The sequence below is a fragment of the Lepisma saccharinum genome, chromosome 25, assembly GCF_977018435.1.
Source record: "Lepisma saccharinum chromosome 25, izLepSacc3.1, whole genome shotgun sequence".
NCBI classification, from domain to species: domain Eukaryota; kingdom Metazoa; phylum Arthropoda; class Insecta; order Zygentoma; family Lepismatidae; genus Lepisma; species Lepisma saccharinum.
The window spans coordinates 43258353-43282638 of NC_139253.1; the positions used below are offsets into that span (position 1 = coordinate 43258353).

The 24286-nt window shown below is 38.9% G+C and overlaps 1 protein-coding gene and 1 non-coding gene across 4 annotated transcripts in view; both read right to left on the reverse strand.

The window, feature by feature from the left end:
• Window positions 1–24286, reverse strand: part of LOC145978872 (uncharacterized protein CG43867) — a 936647-nt gene that overhangs the window by 802793 nt on the left and 109568 nt on the right. The gene's annotated exons all lie outside the window — the stretch shown is intronic.
• On the reverse strand, window positions 16212–16283 carry TRNAT-GGU (transfer RNA threonine (anticodon GGU)). Its single transcript has one exon. It is a non-coding gene; the product is annotated as a tRNA-Thr (tRNA).

The window sequence follows — 24286 nt, forward strand, 5'->3', positions numbered from 1 at the left end:
TGGTGTTCATAACATGTATATTTGTTACATATACTTATGAATATTATCTATGCTAGAAATGTTCACATATTATCAACCCATAAAAAGCTAATTTTGTCATTAGAAAGTGAAAGTAATTGCTAGAGCTGTTGGAACAAAAACTGTGATCAAATGAACACTTCCATGATTAAAAGCAGCTAGTAGGTTTAGGAGGCTCAAAATTATGCAAGGTATGATCAAGATTAGATCAGAATTTAGGGTGAACTGCAGCTCCGGGCCTTCACTGAAAAAGACTGCATTGAAGAGAACCACATAATGAGAAAAAAATAGGTACTTCGGATGTGATAAAAAAAAATATAATAACAAACTACACCATGTAACTTAGCGAGAATTTATAACTGAAACTGTGCAAAGGGGATTGGAGTGAGGTCTTGGTGCTGTAATCTCCAGGCCTCCACATACGTATATAAATCCCGGCCTGGGAATGGTTAAAATAATCTCCAAATAAACAAATAAAAACATCATCTTGGCGTTACTTCCTCCAGCAACACAATAAATTATTTCGACTTTTTAATTATTATTATTATTAGAATAATTTAATCAAGAATACTTAGATGGGAAGGCCATGTGACACGAATGGGAGAGGAAAGAAGACTTTACAGGATTCTTGTTGGGAAATCTGAAGGTAAGAGACCTGTAGGAAGGCCAAGACGCAGATGGAGGGATGACGTTGAGATGGACGTAAAGGAAATCAGTAAGGATGGATAAGATTGGATTGGTCTTGCCCAGGATAGGGACAATGGAGAGCTTGTGTTGCTGCAGCCATAAACCTTAGGGTTTAAGTATGCTAGAGAGTATAGTATAGTTTTAATTAACTCTGCATTGAAATTCCAGAAGTGTCACTTTTTTATTTCATTACAATTTTTATATACCTGTCATCTTCAAATATCAATATGGTATGTGGAATATCAACTTTATATTCGTTCTACTAATAAGAAGGAATCACAAAAAATCACAATACCGAAGTGAATAAATTTTAATAAACCAGTTATGTATAGAAAAAGCTACAGAATTATTCAATTGCTAATGAGTGGCTTATCCTATTTAGAAATAATCGTTCCACACATAAATTTTGCCACATAAATCAGCCGAAAATGTCAACAGAATCTGTAGATGCAGCTGATGTAAAGAAAGAAAGTTAAGTCACAAAGTATCCAGAAGATGATTTTGTTACTTTGTTCTTAAGCCCACTTTTATGCTCAGATAGGCTAATCGGGACTAACCTTACAGTTTAACGTGTAGTTCGAACCAGTGTGCATTGAGCTTCCAGCAGAGGAGGGGGGAGTCGTACACATGACCTCTTCATTATAATGCGACAGCGTTATGCCATTGGGGAAAAATATACAGAAAGAACTTGCACCAAACGTATCATTTTATCACCACAGAAGGTGAATAAACGAATAGCAAGTTAGCTAATAATCTCTTCAATTCTGAACAGATTTTTCAATCTTACTTGTTTATTACTTATGAGTAGAGACGTGAAGTTTTCATTTTAACGATAACACCGAAAAGTTGAGGAAAACAAAATAAAGTGTTTAAAATGTATTTGGGTAGGTAAGGGAGGCAAGTTTTCGGTGTTTCGGAATCGCAAAATAACGGGAATTATGCCATGTTTCAGAATAACATCGAATTTAACACTTTAACGCGAAAAATGCCGCAAAATATGCAATATAAACGGGGCATAACACTTGTTCTGTTCAAAAAGACCTACCTGAAGCACTATTCTGTCATTTGTAGTGTAGCTGGTGAAAGCTCGATTCAAAGATACTATCACACTTCATTTATTGCAGTTTGGCGCAGACATGACTGACAGTGTTTAACCTCGTCCTGAAATAGAATTTCCAGAAGGAAATTTCGTAGGAACGAATTTTTTTTTAGGGAGAAGCACCTGTTGTGTTTCGGAAGTGGGGGGGGGGAATGTGTGTGTACACAAAACGGTATTTTGAGGTCGCAGAGGGATTTTTTGGCACTGTTAGGGAAATGTAATGTGTAGGATTGTGCAAAGATTTGGGTGTTATCATTCAATAAACATTTCATATTTAGTAAAGCTGATGAGATGAAATAGTTTTCCAAATGGAAGAAATTTGGTCATTTCTCACAAAGGTAAGCCATTTTTTTTGTCATTAAAACTAAAACAATGTGAAAATCTTAAGCATACAAGGAACAGTAAAAATGCATGTAAAAATAACACCGAATTCTACCCTAAACCGCGAAAAATAGCACCGAATTGCAGTAGAAAATAACATCGATATTTAGGGAAAAATAAAACGAAAACTTCACGTCCCTACTTATGAGTAGAACTCGGATTATTAGGTTCTAAAAAGCATGCTTTTAGGTTCCTAAAATAGGCTCTAAAGATATTAAAAGAGGTTCTAAAAATCTTAAAATAGGTTCCAAAAATTCTGAAATAGGATTTAAAAATATTAAATCAGGCTCAAAAAATCCTGAAGTATATGTTCCAAAAAATTTAAATGGTACAAAATTCCTGAAAATTGCTGATTAGATAGATTCATTTAAAAAAATCACAAGAACCGTAAGAAGTTTTAGTAGGTATATATAACAACCAAATGTTAATTTTCTAACCAAATTTTCATTTGTATGCTTAATTTTGAAAATTATCCACAAATTATTGTAGTATTACTATACTTTTGCTGTTAGCAGAAGTTGGTTCTTGGTATGAAAAATGAATTACGTAAGTATAATTTGCTGCACAATATCAGGGTGACTGCTCACTGGGAATTCTTTGAATTCCTGGAATTATACGTGAATATTGGCTCTGGGAATTGTGCTTGAATTTTGGTAAAACATGAAAAAGAGGTACAAGCAGACGCTTTATCTTATCTTTTAATTGACTTTCAACTGAAACATAGTCAGTGGTAAAACGTTACTTAGTAAGGCGTGAATGCTACAAAAGAACCGAACTGACGTGAAAGTGAGCAAGACCACACGTATCAGAAATTTGCACTTTGGACTGTGCAGGCAGTGGCGGCGATTAGAGGGGACAGTTCCACCCGCCACATTTTGCCACTTCTTTCCCCCACACTATGGCCTGTTTATGCTAAGCCTTTTCTACCAAGAAAAAGTATATTGTCCTTGCCCATCAAACGTTAGCACCCAATCGCCACTACTACAAACATTCAGATAGATTTGTCAGTTGTAAAAACCTTATAAGCTTAAAAAAAGTGACCCCCAAGGAGTAAGAAAAAACTTTCAGTCAAAAACTCCTACCATGAAAATACTATGCTCAGGAAAATGCATTTAAATTACGAGAAACTTCACGATTGTCTACCATTGCACTTTCTGTCACTGTCGCCAAATAAAACCAAGTATGTGTCTTGTATTTGCAACACAAGCTTAAACCTAATTCACATTTATTTCACTGTATTAACATGCATGAAAGAATGTGATTAGCATAGGCGTAGCTAGAACTTTATATTTGGATGCACAAAGAAAAAAATGAGGTCTTGTACCTTTTTAATAGCATATTTTGCAACACAATCACTTGACTCTTTAACTGCACTGATGTTTGTAAAGGAATATAAATTCACTAAATGACAGTGTTGAAGATTTCTGAATATATGGAGTAGAAAAAAAAATTGCATAGAAATTACACACACACACAATGTTCATAAATGTTACAAACAAATACATCAAAATACACGTCATCTATAACAAGAGACGTCTGTCAAAAGGTACAATGTTCTCAAACTCATCAATAACTTCATTTACATCAATATTATAGACTAAGCTTTTTCCTGTTCCACAAATAGCAAGAACAGGGCTTCCAATTTATCCTGCTTCTGAGTTGCTCTTAATTTAGTTTTAACTTGGGTAAGCTTGGAGAAAGCTCTCTCTCTCACACGTGCTGCTTGTGACAGGTATAGATGAAAAGCGCTGTAGTACAGAGTAGAATGCAGAAAATATCTTCTTTCTCCAATGACATCAAAAAATCGAAAATCTATAGACACTCGTTTCATCAGTGATAATGCACACGTTTGTACCAAGTAATGACATTTTCAACTTTTTACAAACTGCAGCTTATTTTCTCTCTTATTGAAATATCAGTCTTTAATTCTCTTCGATAATAGGCACACCCGGCACACCCCGTAGCTACGCCTATGGTGATTAGAATGTATGGCTGCGCATGTGTAAACACTTCCTTGAAATAATTGTGCCCATCAGAGAGAAAGAGAAAGGAAATGGAACAAGATGTGAGAATAGATTAGAACAGAATAAAGAAGAAAACAAGAAAAGGAAAGGGAAAAAAGCGGGAGTGTAAGAGAGACGGGGATGCATACGTCTTGCATACAAATATATACACTGCCCTCCAGAAATTAAGCAACAACAAGAAAATGTAAGGTAAAAGAAAAAACAGTTGAAGAAAAGAGAAGAAGAGTGGTGGGCACGCTGAAAGAAAGCAACGAATGTGTTAGGGAAAACAGGTGAGTCATAAAGTGCGATCATCGTGCCCTCGCACGGATTTCTGGCGTACCAGGTATGGGAGTCGAAGAAGCGCGTGCACGGAAGAGGTGTGTGTCTCTATCTGGAGAGTGCAGAGGTGAGTCAAGTTCGCGGAAAGGGTCGAATATGGCAACCAGGCATCATTTGGCTGATGAATTAAGGTGGCGTGCCATCGGTAGACTAGAAGCAGGGCAGCGTCAGGTCGAAGTGGCCAGGTGGCTCAATCTCGATCGTTCAGTTGTCAGCAGGTTATGGAACAAGTTCCAGAGAATGCAAAATGCATCGCGGAGTTTCAGTGGAGGTCGATCGCGTGTGACATCGGTCAGGAATGACCGATATATCTGTTTGACAAATCAACGTAACAGGTCCGCAACAGCTACCCAAGTGCGTACAGCAGCTATTGCTGCCACAGGATGGCCTATGTCAACGAGTACAGTACGCAGACGGCTACACGAGGGTGGGTTGTATGCCAGGAGACCAGTGTTGTGTATACCACTCACCCAGCGTCAGAAGACAGCCCGCTTACGTTGGGCACGAGAACATGTGAACTGGACACTGGACCAGTGGCGGTCCGTTCTCTTCACTGATGAGTCCAGGTTCTCACTGGACAGTGATTTGCGACGCCCATTGGTCTGGAGAGAGGCAGGAACTCGTTACCATCCCTCCAATATTGTTGAAAGGGACAGATATGGTTGTGGAGGTGTGCTTGTATGGGGTGGCATTTCTATTGGTGGATGTACTGACCTCTATATCCTCCCACGTGGCACCATGACAGGTTAGCGCTATAGGGATGAGGTCCTTGCACGTTATGTGGAACCCTTCGCACGAGAACGACGTCTGGGCTTCATTCTGCAGGATGATAATGCCCGTCCCCATAGGGCAGGACTAGTCGATCGGTTCTTGGACGAACACCATATTCAACGCATGGTGTGGCCATTCTGTTCCCCGGACCTTAACCCCATTGAACACATGTGGGATGCTCTAGGGAGACGTCTCGCTGGCCTTGTGCCCCCTCCACAAACACTCCAAGACCTTCAACTGTCTCTCTCCCAACAATGGACCCTCATACCCAATGAGTTGGTGGACAACCTTATTGGCAGCATGCGGCGGCGTTGTGAGGCGTGCATTGCTGCGAGCGGTGATCATATCCCTTACTAGTGTCAGACAACGGTCACATTCCGTCTCCAACGTTTACCACCTGTGATGCTCCATGCGTACATTTCATTTCTTTTGCCCACGAGTGTACCTTGTTTTGTGTTTCTTCTGTTCTGTAAGGCGTGGGACACTTGTTTCTTTCTTTACAAATAAAATATGTACACCCTCCGACCTTGTGTTTGATTCTATTGGATGATCACCATTTGTTGCTTAATTTATGGAGAGCAGTGTACTATATATGGTCTTACATTTCTATTGCCCACCCTAATCTAACAATATGGAGCTTCTGCCCACCCGGTCGAAAATTTCTGGCGCCGCCCCTGTACTTACTGTACACTCTTTAATCAAAATTCGACCCTATATGCATGCCTGCATACTGAATATATCCAAAGTATAGTGTTGAAGATAAAATGAAGTTGTTCTGAAGCTAGATTTATAGATATCAATAAAATTTTAAGTCCATCCAATCGCTACTAGAGAAAATATGCATGCACACGTGTTATAAAACTCTTCAAAACATCGACATTATTTTATAACAAACCGAAAACATCAAACCCATATGTGTTGAAAAACAAATAGTAGGCCTATACTCTGTCTTAGAAATCTCTGGAGCAAGCGAACGAAAACAAATTTCTGCGCAAGTAGTGACGCGAGACGGCTCCACCATTGAACACGTGAGAGGGAAGATTACGTGGAGGGGGGAAAGCGACTGCAGTTACCAGCCTTCACAGCAGCGTGTACTGCTTCGCCATGCCCACTCGATTTCCCCCCTTTCTCTGCCGCTGTGCGCGGCCTTGCTCCAAAGATAGCCGGGAAAGAGTATAGTTTCCGGTATGAGGGGTTGGTTCTGTTTCTATTTCCGATATTCAACCAGTATCATTAGAAGAATTGGGAAGTTTCTTCGCTATAAGGCAGTAGAAGACTCCTGTCGAGAGTCAGAAAAATTAGCAATGAAGTCGACACACTACCACTGAGGACAGGCGTGTATGATATTCTATAAATACAGAAACGTTTACGGAAAACAAAAAAAATAATATTAATAAAAAAAATTACTTGAGAAATCACTACTGAAATACATGAAAATATTTGAGCTACTTCAAGGCACATTGCTTCCTACAAAATCTATACCAAATACTTTAATTTGCATTTGAAAATATATTATTTATTTTCTGCCTTGATACGACAGCGCATTTAGCATATACATTATACTACTAAAAAAGAATAAAAGTAAATGGTATAATTTCTAAAAGATTTACTAACTATGTCCTGTACTATTTTCATCTGCTGGGAGGAGAAAATGTATAATCTGAAACTAGTAATGTATAAAGTAATTCAGGGTTGTGAGGGTAAAGCTCCACACATTCTAAATTACTACCATACATAAAAGTTGTATGCTCTCAGCACCATGCCCCATCATCTTACATCCTCCCCAAAGATCGATCTGATAGAAGGCTGGAAGTGCAGAGAACTGTATAACAATGAAAATTCAACGGAAATCGAACCCAAATTTTCCATGTGGTAGCCAGACGAGTAACCGCCTGGGTCTTCGTTGCTGCTATAATCCGAATAAAAGAAAAAATTCGAAAATTTTAGTAGGTGATTTTTATACAATTCAGAGCAGAATATACTGCAAATCAACGAGGGAAAAATAGAAATAAAATCTCGTTACGTAAATTTTATTTCCAGCAGAACTGTAAGTTGAGAAATACTTGTATAACTGAGAGTTCGGAATCTGAACAGACGCTGTCTGTCATTCAGGTCTCGTGTAGAAAGTTCGATCCAAGAGCCTTTTGTCCTGATGCCGGACACGTAGCCTTGCTTAGTGGTTCGGAATCGCATCCCGCGGAGTAAAAGATGATCGTGGCTCATCTGGATTCTCCAGATTCCGGAGAGCAGCTCGGCGCCACAAACACGAAACACTATTCTAAGGTAACGTGGAAGGTTCCTTGATAGCAGCAGGAAAACAAAATGCAAGCTCCATACTCAAATATCAAACCATGTTACTCAGCAACGTGTTTACTTCTGATTCTCCATTTAAGGCACTTTAGGAGGAATACAAATACAGTGGATGGGCAAAACCACTGGCGTACTCAGGGAGGAGGTGATGGGACTGCAGCCCCTCCATAAATTTTGAGAAAATTAAAATTCTCAAATGAAAGCAGAAAAGAATTCGGAAAAAAGCAAAGTGATCCCCCCCCCCCCTCCAATTTAAAATAATGCCAGATTACCATTTTTTGTCTTTGAACAAATACGGGGTGGCCCAAAAGTAGGTATACAGTATATACCTCTGTCGGTCTGGCATTGGTGTTTGCAAGTTCATTATCCTTTTCAGATATCTTGATACTATGAATGATGGCTGATAATTTGAAAGTACACAGTCCTAGTACTACCATAACTTCTTGTTGTTGTTCATTAATTGTTCATGAATAAAGTCACTGGTACGGTATACCCACCCTGTATTAAAACGAAAATTAAAAATGCTAATTACTGAATATTTTATTTTGTATTCCGCCCCCCACGCAGCTATTAACCCTTACAATTTCAGGCCCTCTGAAAAAAAATCCTGCGTACGCCAGTGGGCAGAACGTAATATCCATGTTCAAAACTGGACATTTGACCCTTAGGCGCTATTTGAACTTTACTGTATTAAACCTAGTCCCAAAGTCGAAAGCCTAGTCGCCAAATTGAAAACTTAGTCGCGAAGTGATATGGTAATCAAAAAAAGAAAAATACCGTTGGGAATTGTATTCTTGTATCTAGGCTATTATTAAGAGACTCGAGGCGAGGTGCAGACTTGCCCTTCGAGACTTAGGCGAGAACAAGATCAGTTTGTAACGAGTTTCGTAACTCGAAACGAGACTACCTGATCTCGTCTACATCACCACCTAACATCTGACAGTGCGTCCCTTTCCCAATAATCTTCAGCGTTTTTGCATGCGACTAGAATTTACGCATACACAAGTTTCCCATTTCTCTATATTGAAAAATACAGGCAATAAATGTAACAATTCAACCTTTATGTCTTTTGTTTCTAAAATGTAAAGGCACTCCCTGATACCACCTCTTAATGATGAAAGAATTCCGTAATCGTAAGATTCGAAATTTAAAAGCCACCTTGTTACAAGAACCAGCAATGCCATCAGCTAATTTACATGATCCTCTAACACCAGAAGCAATATAAACTATAAAACGATGATGTTTTTTCTTGCCAAGTAAGATAATTGCTAAGTAGAGCTCATCACACCATGCGTGCCATCAAAAGATGATTGGAAAGGCTGACATTTCCTGCGAAATTAATGGCTACAGAAGCCACTGCATAGGTAGGCAGATTACATTCTGGAAGGAGAGAGGAGAACAACGAACCTTTACAAGGTAGCTTATTTACCTTTTATGACAAGCTTTCTAACAAGCTATAAACTTGACGTGCAACGTGAAAGCTGCTCCTGTGTCGGAATAGTAAAAGGAGCTCTTTTGCGCATCTCCCATGCCTCACAGGAGCCCTACCAAGTCGCAAGCTTATGATCAGTGTTACTAACCACAGAAGAAAGAAAAATCTACCTACCCGAAATAAAATTATGCTAAGGGTGCACCAGGGGGCTTAAAAGCGTGTATTTTTACGAACCCGGTTTACACAACAACTAATAAACTTCTGTAAGTCTTAGAAGCTGTATCATGTAGGGACGCATATCGATCCTGGGCTCACATTTACATGCACTTATACGGGTACTTTTTTTTAGCACAAGAGACTAGAAATAAGTATAGAGTTCGCTAACACAGGACTACAGTATAGAAATATTTAATAACATTTTGATACAAAATGCGACCATTCTTCTAATATAATTACCAACGTAGTATATTTGAAGAAAATTAAAATCTGAGAGTAACAACGTAATATATATATATTAATCAAAATGTATCAGGTTAGATTCCTATGAACTACACATATTAAAGTTTGTTAGGTAAAGTTGTATGAAAACGTTGTCGTCGTCGATGTGGCGTATAGCGTTCCTGCTTAAATTGTATTCACATTAGCAAACTTCACAGTAAGAATTTGAATGCAATGTTTCTTAAAGCAAATACTAAATTCACACGAAACAGATATACACATTGCATTTTTGTAATATTTGTTTAGAATGCATCATTTCCATCCCAGATATAAGTGTCCCTTCTCGGAAGCCAGAAAAGAGCGGCAATGGGACTTGATGTGCTGACCACGAGTCGCCCATTGAAAAGACGGTCGACATATACAGATCTCAAGAGTTGTTTCGCCAGGGAGTTTAATTTCTTTTAATAAAAGTAAAGTGCTCCCTGTGCTTTGCACCATGCCATGAAGGCGTATAGGGGGTGTGGAGTTAGGGCACCACACTTTATTGATCACGAGTGATGTGATCAGAACCACGCCCCTAGCAGCTTGAACAGTGAAAAATATCCTGGTTCTCCCCCGCCGGGGATCGAACCCTGGTCTCTCGCATGGTAGTCAGACGCTCTAACGCTCTACAGCTACGTGTTTAATATTTATATGTCAATATTTAATATTTATATAATATAATTTTAAATATAAATGTAATAATTATTGCTAAAGTACCACCAAGTCAATTGATGTTTATTAACTGTATACGCGAACATAAGATTCTAGAGATAATTATTTTGCTTTCACCTGTTTAGTAATTGTTGGTTCCAATAGCAATGCTACTTGGAACAAGATAACTTCTACGGAATTTTACGAGTCTCTCCGATGGCGTGGTGGTAACGATGTCGCCTTGAAATCAAGGGCTCCAGGGTTCGATACCCGGCAGAGTCACATAATGGTTCGGAACTCACTCACTCAACATAAAGTGGACTCAACAAAACATCTATGGAAGTTTACAAAATTCCCTCCGTTTATAATGCTGCCAGTTCGATCGATTGGCCCGATTCAGTATAAGATAATAAATTCTGTATTTCAATCACATCTTCGACGAATTGCGCTAGAGTTATGTGAATACCAGATTCTTGTGCCAACTTGGTCATATTAACTTGGAGTTAGCACCACTACTTATGATTGAAACCTCTTGAATGCTCCAGAGCCATCTGCTGGCCATCATGAAAAGCACGTTCATGAAGGGGTGGCTCCCATCAGCAAGGCGTACAAAGAATATGTTGAAGTCTCTCTGCATGCTTGACAGAATGTTTAGGGAACACACCCACATGTCGCTTCCGGCCTTTGCAGCAAACACACGGTATATCTGATAAAGGAGAGAGTGGGCAACAGGAAGCTGCTCCCCGCGCACAACATACCTAAATATGAAAATTCCACGGACGCCTGCCTCTCCCTCCCTCTCCCTCTCTCTCTCTCTCTCTCTCTCTCTCTCTCTCTCTCTCTCTCTCTCTCTCTCGAACAGCATTTAAAACGTTCTCCACAGTCTCCATTTCAGGGAAACTGTTATCTTATCTTCCATACTGATGAAGATTGCTTGCAATATACCAGGGACTGCAGGATCAGGCGCGATATGTTCCATGGCTACTAATGCAATATGCACAATACACGTATAAAACGGTAGACGTGTAGAGGGAGATTATTTCCATAACATCTTTGGCTGTTATGCACTTGAAGCTTCGGAACGAGTCACAACTCTCGAAGCAGCCAATCAACGAAGCGAGCCACTGACGTCATCTCAACCCAGAACATATCGCTAAGCCCCTGCTCAGGCTCTACACGCCCACTAGGCTTACTAGACAGACTCGCGTAGTCCGCTGGAGATGTTCCGAAAGTAATTCGACTCTACAGTGTTTGAATTAACCTGGAGGGGGGATATGTCCTTGAAAAAAAATCCCAGCAAAATATTTTTTTTGTCCTTCTCAGGAGTGTTTTTTATCCCCCTCAAAAAGAAAATGGAACTGAATGCATATAGTACACAATTTCTTCACTGCGTAACCAAAGCGACTGAAAAATCATTCTGTCCATTATCAAAGATGTCCCTGCCGAAAAGCATGCAGCCTTGTGGATTACGGAAGAACACCGTTCTGCAACCTCACCGAGCAGGCTGTTTTCCACTTAAGTTTTCAAGGCATAGTGCTCATATTTTACATATATTAAAGTGTTCACGCTTAGAATGTAAATAGAGTGTTTCTAATTTGCATGTAAATGTTATAGTAAGATATAATGACCTCAGAACCAATGTTCTAAGAAGCTTAGAACCGTAAGGCATTAGTTTAGTATACTGACTCGTAACACATCTTGTACAAATTTACAAAGCCAAAAAAAACCTACCTCCCAAAATAAAATCACAAATACGCCACTGATTGGCAATCCCTCACCCCACAAAACAAAAGGCTTAATTCGTACAGTGAACGTGTATCTCATATTAATACGAGAAGAAACCAATCAAACACGCTGTACCACAAAATATAGGGTGTTTCATAAAGGACTTTACAACTTTATAATTATATATACATTTATTCACCCGACTTACAGAGCTGGTTGTGGTGTCATTTTGTAGCAAAATACATCAACTTTTTACCCTATAAGTTAGTAAGGTTCAATGTGACTTCCATTGGTAATTTCGCACACATCCCATCTGAAGTCAATTTCTTGCCAAACCCGCTGCAGAATGTCAGGCGTAACTTCCTCGCTCTGAGATCGGCGAGTGTAGCAGGTAGGGGTGGTCTGAAAATTTTATCTTTGATAAATCCCCAGAAATAAATAAAAGTCAAGAGGTGTCAGGTCTGGTGAACGAGGTGGCCATGGAATCGGCCCACCTCGACTTATCCACTGATTTTGAAAGCGGTTACTGAGGAAATCCCGGCGGTCATTGAGGTAGTTGAACTGTTGTTGCAGACTTCGATTCTTCAAACTAAAACACACCGCGAGCACGCTCGGTACCAGTGATGGCAGCCATTTCGGTACAACTGTCGCTAGCACTAGCGGTTGTGTGATTCTGAACTAAGCTACAACGTGAGTCAAAACTTGATGTATTTTGCTACAAAATGACACCAAAACCAGCTCTGTGAGGCATGTGAATAAAATTATATACAATTACAAAGTTGTAAAGTCCTTTATGAAACACCCTATAAAATATTAAATACAGATATTCATCATGATAAAATCATATTGTCAAACTATATTGTACATTAGGTAATTTAAATTTTGAAAATTAAATTCTCTCTCATTCACAATAAACTATCTGATTTTTTTTTTTTTAGATGAGCAAAAAAAGCAAGAAAAAAATAACAACTGGGCTGTACTTACTCTATACTTTTCCGCAGACCAAAAAGGAATACAATGGAACATACCTAAGAAAGAAAGAAAAAGTGCATTTAAAAACACATTTAAAAGTAGTTACTTCTTACACAGGGTGTCTACCAAAATAACAAATCGAAAATTCTTCACTTTTTCATGACGTTTCTTTTTTCATTTTTCTTAACATTTATTCAAATTAGCGATTAAGAAAACAAATATTTATTTAATGAAAAACCCCGACCAAGGCCAGTTAAGATGAAAACTGAAGCTGTATTTAACAAGAGAAATAGACTTGCTTTATCTATTAATGCATCCTGGACTGCATTTGGCAGACTAACAATGCTCTGGCGTCTGGACTCACAACCAGTATAATCTTATGTGGTGCTCATGTTGTTTTCCCTGTATGTTTGTGATTCTTTCTTTATCCATTTTATCTTAGCCTACCACAATTCAACCTCACATTCGCGATTAGCCAAAGAGGTAGAAAAGTGAAGTAAAATAATCTAAATCAGTCATTGTGTTAGCAGAAAAAAAAATTGACCACAAGTATAATTTCTTGACTTTTTATTGACTTCTTGCCAAAACTTGTTGATTTCATTACTTTTTTGAACTTTCATGATCTTCTTGACTGGTAGACACTTATATTTTTAATATATAGGCCCATTCTATTTATTCTATTCATTTTTATATTTGTGTAACACTACACATTTTTCTTGAATTTTTTAAGCAGGTATAACTCCATAGATGGGAAGGATTGAGAAACACTGCTCGGCATGATGAGTAACGATGTAACTCATCAGATCAATTGCTGGTGGTATGATCGATTTGGGACCAATATGTCTGCGACGCTCAGTTATTCTGCATCAAACACGTCCTTGGATGATGTCTGCCACCCTCCATCAGTTCCACCAGATGTTACTGACAATAAAATGACCTCTCATCTATTGCTGAGCTGCTCCCCCAACGGTCCCTTTATTAAACGTGTCACTTGTCTGTGGAGCCGTATAAGAAGTTTCATAACAGCACTGCCTGACAACAAAAGGCCCGAAGCTATTGCTTTTCCCCTCCACGAATGGAAAAACCATGTTCTTCAGATGACCACGTCCGCAAACATGGTTCTGATATCCTGGGATTTTTTTTTCCTTCAGGGGGGAAAAAGTATAACTCAACCTGAAGTTAAAAAGGAAAAGTGCACATCGCAGACTTCCGGCCATAAAAAAGATAAAAGGAAACCAATGCACATTCTTCAACTAATTACTACTGTTTTGTAATTTGGTATATGTGGGTTGGATATTCAATGCAAGAGTATTAAAATGAATATCTTTTCGCAAAAGCAAACTATCGGGTGGGTACTGAAGGTTGGGATATTAACTGAGTATTGATCGAACTCCCTTTATATCTGTTGATATATTCAACTTTCTTGAATTTGTTGACAGACTTCTACAAAAAAAAAATAGTAAGAGCAGAGATGGTCCAGTTGGTCGGGTGTCTGACTACCATGTGGAACATCAACTAGAATGAACTCCAGAAATGTACGGATGCAGTTGACATCAATGAAAGAACGGTTGCTGCTAAAGTTTGGTGAGATTTGTCGAACGACTGTGTCACTACTTTACTATTTCATCCAAACAGCCTACACTGGGCTCAAATCTTAGGACATTTCTGGCCAATCAAGGCATGAAGGGTTTTCGGAATGCTCGTTGCACCAATCACAGAAAGTTCTAGCTCTGCACACACTGAAATTGTCATCCTGGAAAACTGGAGTATCCTGAATAAATTCCTTTTTGAGATGTTGGAGAAAAGGCGAGACTTCGTAATTCTGAATTCGTGCTTGTGAAAGGATACGGTCATTACCATTCCTCCCCCACACCGTCCTCATGCAAGGACCCCTTTCAGTTTCAGGGTCTCTACCAAAATGACAAATCCAAAGTTCTTGACTTTTTTTCATTACCTTTTTTTTTCGTTTTTCTTAACCTTTATTTATTCGACCCAGTCGAAATTAGCAACCTCACCAAAAGGCCGTTTAAGGTGAAAACTGAAGCTGTACTTAAACAAGAGAATTAGACTTGCTCTATCTATCAATGCGTCTAACGATTAATGCTCCCTTCCATGTAGTACATCCTCGGCTGCATTTGGCAGACAATCGAGACTCGAGCATCTGGACTCCCAGCCTTTGGGACTCGTGATGTCGTCCATGTAAGTTTCTGGTTATCCCTTCATCCCATCTCATAATCTTCGCGATTCGCCAAAAGGGGCAGAAAATCGAAGTAAAATAAAGTAAATCAATCATTGTGATAGCAAAAATTCTTGATCACAAGTATAATTTCTTGACATCTTGACCTACTTGTTGATTACTTTTTTTTAGACTTTCTTGATTGGTAGACACACTGATTTTTGATACAAAAAAACCCTCCAAACAGTACAAACTTTCGTCAAAGAGTCTAATTTTTTTAGCACATTAGCAGTCATCTGGAAGTCTGAATTTGAGTTTTAAGTCCACTCTATGCACAGTAGACTAATCGTGACTGGATCTGCAGTTCAAAGTGAGATCCGAACAGCTACGTGCCTTCACTGGGTAACGAAAACTAGTTCCCTTGATTAGAACAGACGACGTTACCACTACACCCGGAGGAAGGAAGTCCATCTGGAAGTCAATTGAGGTTTCCCACTTATATGGATAACGGTTATAGGCATGCCTTACTCGAAATTCTCAGAAACCAGGATATATCCCTCAGTATTTGCTCAAAATACATTAATTACCAATAACTGGCCAGAGTAAGAAAAATCAACATAATGAAAATACCAATATGTCCCAAAAAACTCCTCGAACACTTTGGTGCCACGATGACCTTAAACTTTCCCAAGCTTCAGCAAACAATGTTGTGAGCAAACTATGCAAACACATTTGGAATAGCTACATACAAGTGAAGGCTTACTCCCAGTTGGTTTCCTAGCAACCTGACCCCGCCTGTGTTTATAGAAACCAATCGCTGAGTGCGCTGCTAACTAAGACATATTTACACATCATTTCTAACTGCAATATTGCGACCCGCACTATGTTAAAGAGGAACAGGCTTTCCAACTTTGATGCCAATAGATTAACATATGAAGCGTATGAAAATTGTAACATCACAAAACGCCTACGAAAATTGTGAATATGCAAGGGAAAACAGCGGCATATTATCCGCTTCAATAAGATGTTCTTCCTTATGTGCCTAAATTATTCTGACCACAAAGGTAAACATAAAATTCATTCCTTGTGAACATAACAGATGGTGTTTTGAAGATTAGGCACACACAGGAGATGTACTACGTAGAAATTTTCAGCGAAAAATGCAGGCTCGACCAGGACTCGAACCCGGGTCTCTAGCATACCGTGCCATTGCTCTAACCACTGAGCTACCGAGCCAGCCTGGCCTCGCCTGATTTTTCGCTATCGCTGTTTTACCTGCGTGGAATCGTCTCTGCCTGTGCTACCGCAACGGGATCTGTTGCCTTTGAAACACAGTAGACTTCGACGTTGCCTGGTCGATTTTCCAAGATGGCGCAACATGTTCCACACTTTCGGCGCCATCTTAGAAGATCGATCGCCATATTGAGTTCCACACACACTTGAGATGTTTTGGAACTTTCAATATGTTGTTCAGGGCTATACAGAGAACACATTCACTAATTTTCAGCTGGTAATTTCATTTCCCTCACTTTGGCCAAAATTTGGATATTGTTCCTGTACTGTGATTAAATGGGTGTCTATCTTTCTCAGTCATGGATAAGAAATGGTTTACTGATACATATGGGCGAACAGCTAGAAAGATTCATGAGGTGTGTATGTGTGTGTGTGAAAGGAGCATAAAAATCACCAAGGCTATGTAACATTGTCTATCCAAGGGAATCATGTATGTAACGCAGTCTCAGCAACCGCTATGGTTCAGTACACACAGCAAACCCGGCGTTGGTGATCTTAGTGGAAATTTTTCCTTCAATGCCCCAGCATAAACTACCCTGGGGCTCACCGAGCCTCTCCTCGATGGGAACCTTGGGGGTTAAAATAAAGATGACCGGGCAGTGGTGCTGACCACATCACCTTCACACTCGCAATGCGTCTTCATGACAAGGTGCAACTGACAGGGTATTGTTTTAACCTTTATACAGTGCATCCAATACCGGTGTATGTAAAATCCTAATAAGCCAGTGACCAGAAATACTTAAGCATCTTGTACAGTCACGAACAGTTGTAATGATCCCATAGAAAGTCAATGGAGCTGATACAACCCAGAAGTGTCCGTGACTGTATACACAGTTAGGATGATATTGCTGTTCTTATAGATTCAATTCCTACAGTTTTTAATGCTTTTATTTTGGCAAACAAGCAAAGTAATGGCAAAAAAAACAAGATGTAATGTTGTTTATTTGGCCAATCTATCTCAACGTGTTCACCAAATCCTAACAGCAGAAATTTTCACCTCATTGCACTGTAAAAGCAACTTGAACTTGATAAAATGGGATGCACACTGTAACAGATTTTCATAACAGGTGGAAGATACGACATTGAAGTCGATAGGGAAATGGAAGCCTCTACGAGTAGGAAGCAAACCCCAATCTTCTCTCCCTCTGCTGAACAGCCCGTTAGTTCTCTCTTCCCAGAATTGTTCTTTGTTCCTATCATTCCAGCAGGATGTAGGAACAACTTCCTCCTTCATATTATGCAGCTGCCCGCAGCACCCAGCTCCCATTGTAATTTAAGTGATGACGTTCATCAGAAAAGTCTCATTAATCGCGAGTCGGGAACTAATCAGAATCGCGCTCCATTAAGAGAATAATCAAGAACCATTAGCGACCAACAATGCCTCCGACTTAAGTTCCGCGCCACTGAAGAATGCTTTTAGGCCAAATTTTCAACGGAGATTAATATATTTCCTTAGGCTGAAGAAGAGGTACGGTACGTTCATGTACTCTCACCTAAGAGAGTATTGCCTCCATGGAAGTGAAACTTGGGGACATGTGTAACAGTAGGAAACTACGTCGGGCAATGTTTTAATGTGGTGCTACTACAAGCATAAAATAAAATGCTTTAAAATTTAACTTATGTAAATGCATCACTTGATACAACCGTGCGTGTGATCCTTGGTTAAACGTTGATTAAAACTTCTGATCACATGCATTTTTAATGCGCCGAGGGAATCATGAGAGACAATGGACTAGGCTTTTTTTTTTAATGTTTCATTCGGAATTTAATCCATCTTCTTGCATTTATTCGTTTCGTTTCATTGCATGATTGGGAGGCCGGTGGTCCAGTCAGTAGGGCGTCCGATTGTCACGCGAAAAACCCAGGTTCGATTCCCGGTGGGTGACAGGTGGGAATTTTTCAAGTAAAAAGTTACGGTCCATTATACAACACAGAATACTATTTGCTGTATTCCAAAAATACCACATTCCACTAAACGCTAAGATGAGTACATTATGTTTTAAGAATTGAAAATAGCTTCGTTTTGTTTGGAAGTAAGTTTCCAAATATTTGATACATTTCAATGTGTAGAGTGATATCACATAAACCTCATGCATTTTAATGTATATTCAATACCTGATCCGTGTAGACATTTTCTCAAGGCTACACATTTTATGTAATTTCTTGTGTTAATTAATGTGTGTTCTTTTCTATGTGTGTTGCGTTGAAGAGTGGATAAAGATGGTAGGTAACCAAGAAACACTCTCAAAAGGAGACATGAAGCTTAGTAAGTAAAACTCTTATATATAAAGAAACTACAGGCAGGTATGTACATTTATAAGGTGTCCGGAAAAGATTGTACCTATTTCTTCTCTATCGTTCTAAGTAACCAGTGTGGGGAGAGGCATGTAACACGCATTGAGTTTTCTGTTGTAGAATATACGAAAATTTTCTGTGATCACAGTTGAACGCAGTTTTCGGTGACAGTTTGGGTTTGGTACACCTGATAAGGACTTCATTAACGTTGGTGTACGCGTTCTTGGTGAAAAGTTGCCTGTGTAAAGGGAGAAAAATAATGTAGAACTGCACAAACTGTATTCCTGTCCAGATATTATTAGAATGATTAAATCAAGAAAACTTAGGTGGACAGGCCATGTGGCACGAATGGGAGAGTTTACAGGATTCTTGTTGGGAAACCTGATGGTTATAGACAAGGACAAGACGAAGATGGAGAGATAACGTTGAGATGGACCTAAAGGAAATCGGTAGAGATGGAAAAGAGTGGATAGATCTTGCTCAGGATAGGGACAGATGGAAGGCCTGTGTTGCTGCCGTCACAAACCTTAAGGTTTAAGAAGGAATTAGGTAGTTAGTGCAAAGGCAAAGGTACTGGTCGCCCATAATGTTTGGTGGAGGCCGTGGATAATAGTTCGGTAAGCCTTCCAGCGCAATCCCAGGAATTCGGTCGAAAAGCGAGCAGTGAGCTGGAAATGTCCCACTATACGGTACGGGAAGTGGTTTGTAAGCGTTTGCAACTGAAGGCTTACAAGGTGCAACTTACGTACGCACTCACTGAACCAGAAAAAGCACTTTGCTCCGTCTTCAGTGTGAACATGAAGGAATAACCACGCAGACTGTATGAAAATAAACCTGTAAACTTGTAACATACGTTAGTAAAACTTCGAGAGATTCTCTTCGGTTTGCGGCAAAAAGCATGGTCATTCCATCTCGTGAACTGAGAATAAATGTTTTGAAAAGGGTACCATATTTTCTGACACCCTGTATGTTGTTAATGTATAATTGATTGATTGATTTTACTTCGCTTTTGTGCCACTTTTGGCTAATTTGCAAAGATCGGAATGAGTGATGGCATGATGAATGGACACTCACAAACATCCATGTCCAGCCGGGATTAGAACCCGTACACCTGGCGTCGTAGCGCGATGTGCTAACCACTCCGCCACAGGGGCCGGCTTGATAATGTGTGATTTGTATTTCTAGCTTAGGAATCGAGATTTGTAAACTACAAATTCAGCACTCGGAATTATAACCAGAAAAGTATCATCAGGAACAAAATATTGATGGTTCATTTTTTGTCATTTTCCAATGGACATAAATACATCACTGTTATCCTCAACTTATGCTTTTCGCATCACAACACGAACTTATGTTCAAGTTACAGACACCAAAGGAGCACGAGATTGATGTCCACTGGGCCACTAAAAACCCACAAAAAATTGCACCCACTTGCTCCGTTTCAAGCACTTGCTACATACAAATTAAGAAACATTGAAATTATTTTTTCGTCTCTAATGTATAATTGGAGTACAATTGCAGCTGTGGTACTAAAGTAGCCGGAATTTTACTATCAAGAGCGAATGTCACTGTATCGCCATAACCTTTTCTCTCCTAATACAGCTTCTACATCAAAGTACTTATCTCCCCCAACCTAAGGTAATTATAAAGTTCCATTACCATAAATGACTTTTTCCCCTATTATCCCCTTGATTCAATTACTGAAATTGGATCCAGAAAAAAAGCCTTGCAAAGTTTTGCATCGTCACGATAATGTCTTCTCCTTCTCATGGCAAAGATATTTTAGTATCTCATTACGTTCCTCTCGTCTCAATCCGATTACAAGAAATCTAACAGAACATGTTGAAATTTAGTTCTCCGACTAAGAGGGAAGATGGTCATATTGAATTACTCAACTGTTTCACAAACTTAAGGAATCAGAGTCAAAATTGAAAGGGGGAGTTTCTTCTTCGTGTCGCGTATCAGAGGACATACATTTTGTCTTGAATTCAAAGAGAAATTGCTCACATAAGACCATTAAAAAATGGCAGTAATGGTCAAAATGCACATAAGTCTCTCATTTACCGTATTAAAAGAAGAGCATAACAAATTCCCTTTCATCATTCATCCCTGAAGAATTAACTGTCTACAGATTATTCTTTCTCTATTGTGAAGTTAATACTTCAAACTATAAATAGTTCATAGCAAATGCTTTTGAGCACAATGCAGAGGAAATGAGATCTCTCTTGGGAACAAAGTTCATGGCCAAAGATACATTGTTCCGCACAGTATTGAACATGACTTTATCAGCTGAGGTGCATGGATGAAGACTGTTCTATGCATTGGTAAGAAGGTATTGTTGCAGCGTAATTAAGTCTAATAATACCAACAGTTTTGCTACATTACATCTATTTGTATTTATAAATAACAATACTTACTAATACAATGACACAAGTAAGATTTAAAAAAAAGCTATCAAGAACATACAGTACACAAGTATATTAAAAAATATATAACTATTCTCATGTACTCTGCTTAATGGTCGTACTAATTTTACACTATTGAATTGTCCGTTTCACGTCAGAAGTTAAAGATCAAATGTGTAACAATAAGAACTTTGTGAATCGAACATCGAAACTTTGCAGTACAAAAGATCAAATTATACAACAAAATCGATTAGAGCATACCATGCAACTCCGGACGAGACGCGACTATGAGACTGGCGTTATCTGCAGCACGAGATAGGCATATGCAGCTCGAAACGAGACCTAAACAGGCATCTACAGCTCGAGACGTAGACCGAGACATGAATTTACATCTCGTAACTAGAGTGAGACAGGCATCTGCAGTTCGAAACGAGATCGTAAGAGGTGTCTCCAGCTCGAGACAGGCACCTGCATGTCGAAACGAGACCAAAACAGGCACCTGCAGCTCGAGACGAGAACGAGACAGGCACCTGCAGCTTGAGACGAGAACAAGACAGGCTCTTGCAGCTATGAGAACGAGACAGGCACCTCCAGCTCGAGACGAGAACCATCTGAAGATCGCACCCACCAAAAAACTCAGTCAAAAAGTGTTGTTTTTTTTTAATGTTGTGAAATATTGCTTTAAATACTTGTGAGGTTCTACAATTGTAAAAATATTTTGTAAAACTTGTACTGAAAAGGCTGAGCAGAGCTTATAATACTAAAAATAATGATGCAGCACAAGTCATAGTGGATTTTTTCAGGCTATTTTCCTCAAATCGTGCTAAAAATGGGCATTCAATAGAAATAAAAAGAATATATATCCAAGAAACAAAAAAGAAGAAAGTCCAGAAATTTTTAGATAAAACATTTGCATTGCATACTTGAACAAAGCTTATACTTTTGAAATGTGGTAGCACTTTGGTCATCAGTCACTTCCTTATGTGGGGGAAGTCATAGTGGCACATCATAGTTTCAACTACGATGATCAACAATCAATTTTTGCATGTTTAAGCATTACAAGGGAGAATTTAGTAAATTTTATTGAAATGCTGTTAATTGTGGCATAATTAAATCGGAACACTACAAATTATTTTTATCATCAAAATGGGTTGCTTGCCTATGCAAGATAAAATGTTATTCATGTCTGGTCAGGAGCTGTATACCCTTGTAAGTCGTGCACCTTCATGATCTACCACAATTTCAGTTTTTCTTTTTCTTCCTTTTTTTTAATGGGTAGGGTACTCAAGTTAATACAGTGTATATGTGAATGGCTTATTGCAGAAAGGGACCCGAGTCACATTTTTGAGGTATCTGAGTTAATGGTATTTTTTATTTTCCTAGTTACAGACACATCTTTTAGTGCAGAAAGGACGTCAGTCACACAAGGCTATAGCCAAGAAAATGCACAGTGAAAAGTATACTTTAATGCAGAAAGGTACTTGAGTTACTGACTCGGGTCCTTTTCTGCAAAAAACGTAGCCGTATTTATACGTTGTACGAACTGTGTACGCTAATCTGTAATGCAGATCGGGGCGGTAAAAGTACTGTCAAACTTATTGACACCAGGAACATTATTGGTTTCGCAATGTGGTGGCTTCATGTCTACAAAAAAATGTGGCATCTGTGAAAACTACCATGCATTCCTACAAGAATAGGCAGTATTTTTAGATTTCCAAGTATCATTACTTTGAATACTGTGTTGAACATAAGGGTACTGTCAATGTTTCCGAATTCATCAAAGGTTTGACGTCTTACACCTTCTATCTGTTCAAAGGTGCATGAATTGTAATTCCTACGCCACGTACGTTCCCAGTTGCACGTATGCCGATCAATCTTACTAAATTGAAGGACATATGAACTGCCTTGTCGTATGTACAGACGACGTCAAAGGATTTTATGAAGATATTCTTCAGTGGCCCACTACACACGGCAATGAAACAGACTCGGATGTAGAATAACACATGCATGTATGAGCTCGTACATTATTGTACTTCAAACACCGACAATAAAGTCCAGAAAGTGCAGTACACTGTCATTTATTGATGAATCTATAATTTTCTGTGGCATATATAACATAACCTAACCTAACCTAGCTTATGTGGCAACGACAAACGGGCGTTTGTAGGATATTTCTCGTCTTATTTCTCATAGTTTCCACTTTTATTGCAGAAAGGTACCGGAGTCACAACATTTTCATCTCTACTGTATCTAGCAGCATACTGCAGGGGGGCGCATTGAGGGTTGCGAAATTAACTATTCTTTATGCTGAATATTTGAGCCAACAGCGGTACATTTATTTCTTACACTATCAATATTATACGATTTTTCTTGTTTTTCTCAGAATTGTGCAGAAGTGACTCAGGTCCCTTTCTGCAGTAAGCCATTCATGTATACTTTCATATTTTGATCATTTTTGACATTTTCAAATCTTAGAATAGACTACAGTTTTGACTTTTGTGCATGAAACTTAACAGGAAAATTATGTACTTGCACTATAATATGACAATAAAATTATCAAAATATAATGCATGAGTTAGGGTGGGTGGGCAGAGAGGTATAAGTCATCTATTTAGTGGCCATGATAACTACTGTAAATTTAGAATCATTTGGGTAAAATTATATCTGCAGGTAGGAAACTTGTGAACAAAATTGGGTAATGTGTTTCAAAGATGTTGGATGAAAAACTGATTTTCTTTCATGTTTTCGCTATATGCTATGCTCTAATTTTTCTTCAAAACTTTCGGAGTATAAGGAATTAAACTGAGTGATTTTAGAGATTTCATTGGTCCACAGTTTTGCAGTAAAACTTTTAAAATAATATTTCATAGTTCAGGAGAGGAGAGGTGGTAAAATCACACACGTTTTATTTATGATAAACGCCATTTGAGAAAAATTGGTCACCATGTTTGAAGATAGTACACGAGAGACCGGTTTAACATGTCTTGGGAGAGCTTTATTGTGCACTGGGTTACATTTCCGTAGATTAACAAACACAGGTCTCAGCAATGTTATGGCATCACTTGAGTTTTATAAAAACACTGTAATATAGTGTGTTTCAGGGAAGGTGCGGTAAGTCACCAATTTTGAGACCATGATAACTGGAGCATATTTAGAGGAGCTGAAATTAATCAAAACTAGATACACCTTGAGAATGATTTTTGTTTTGCATTTGCATTTGTTCAAAGCATTGCAAGATTGTAGATT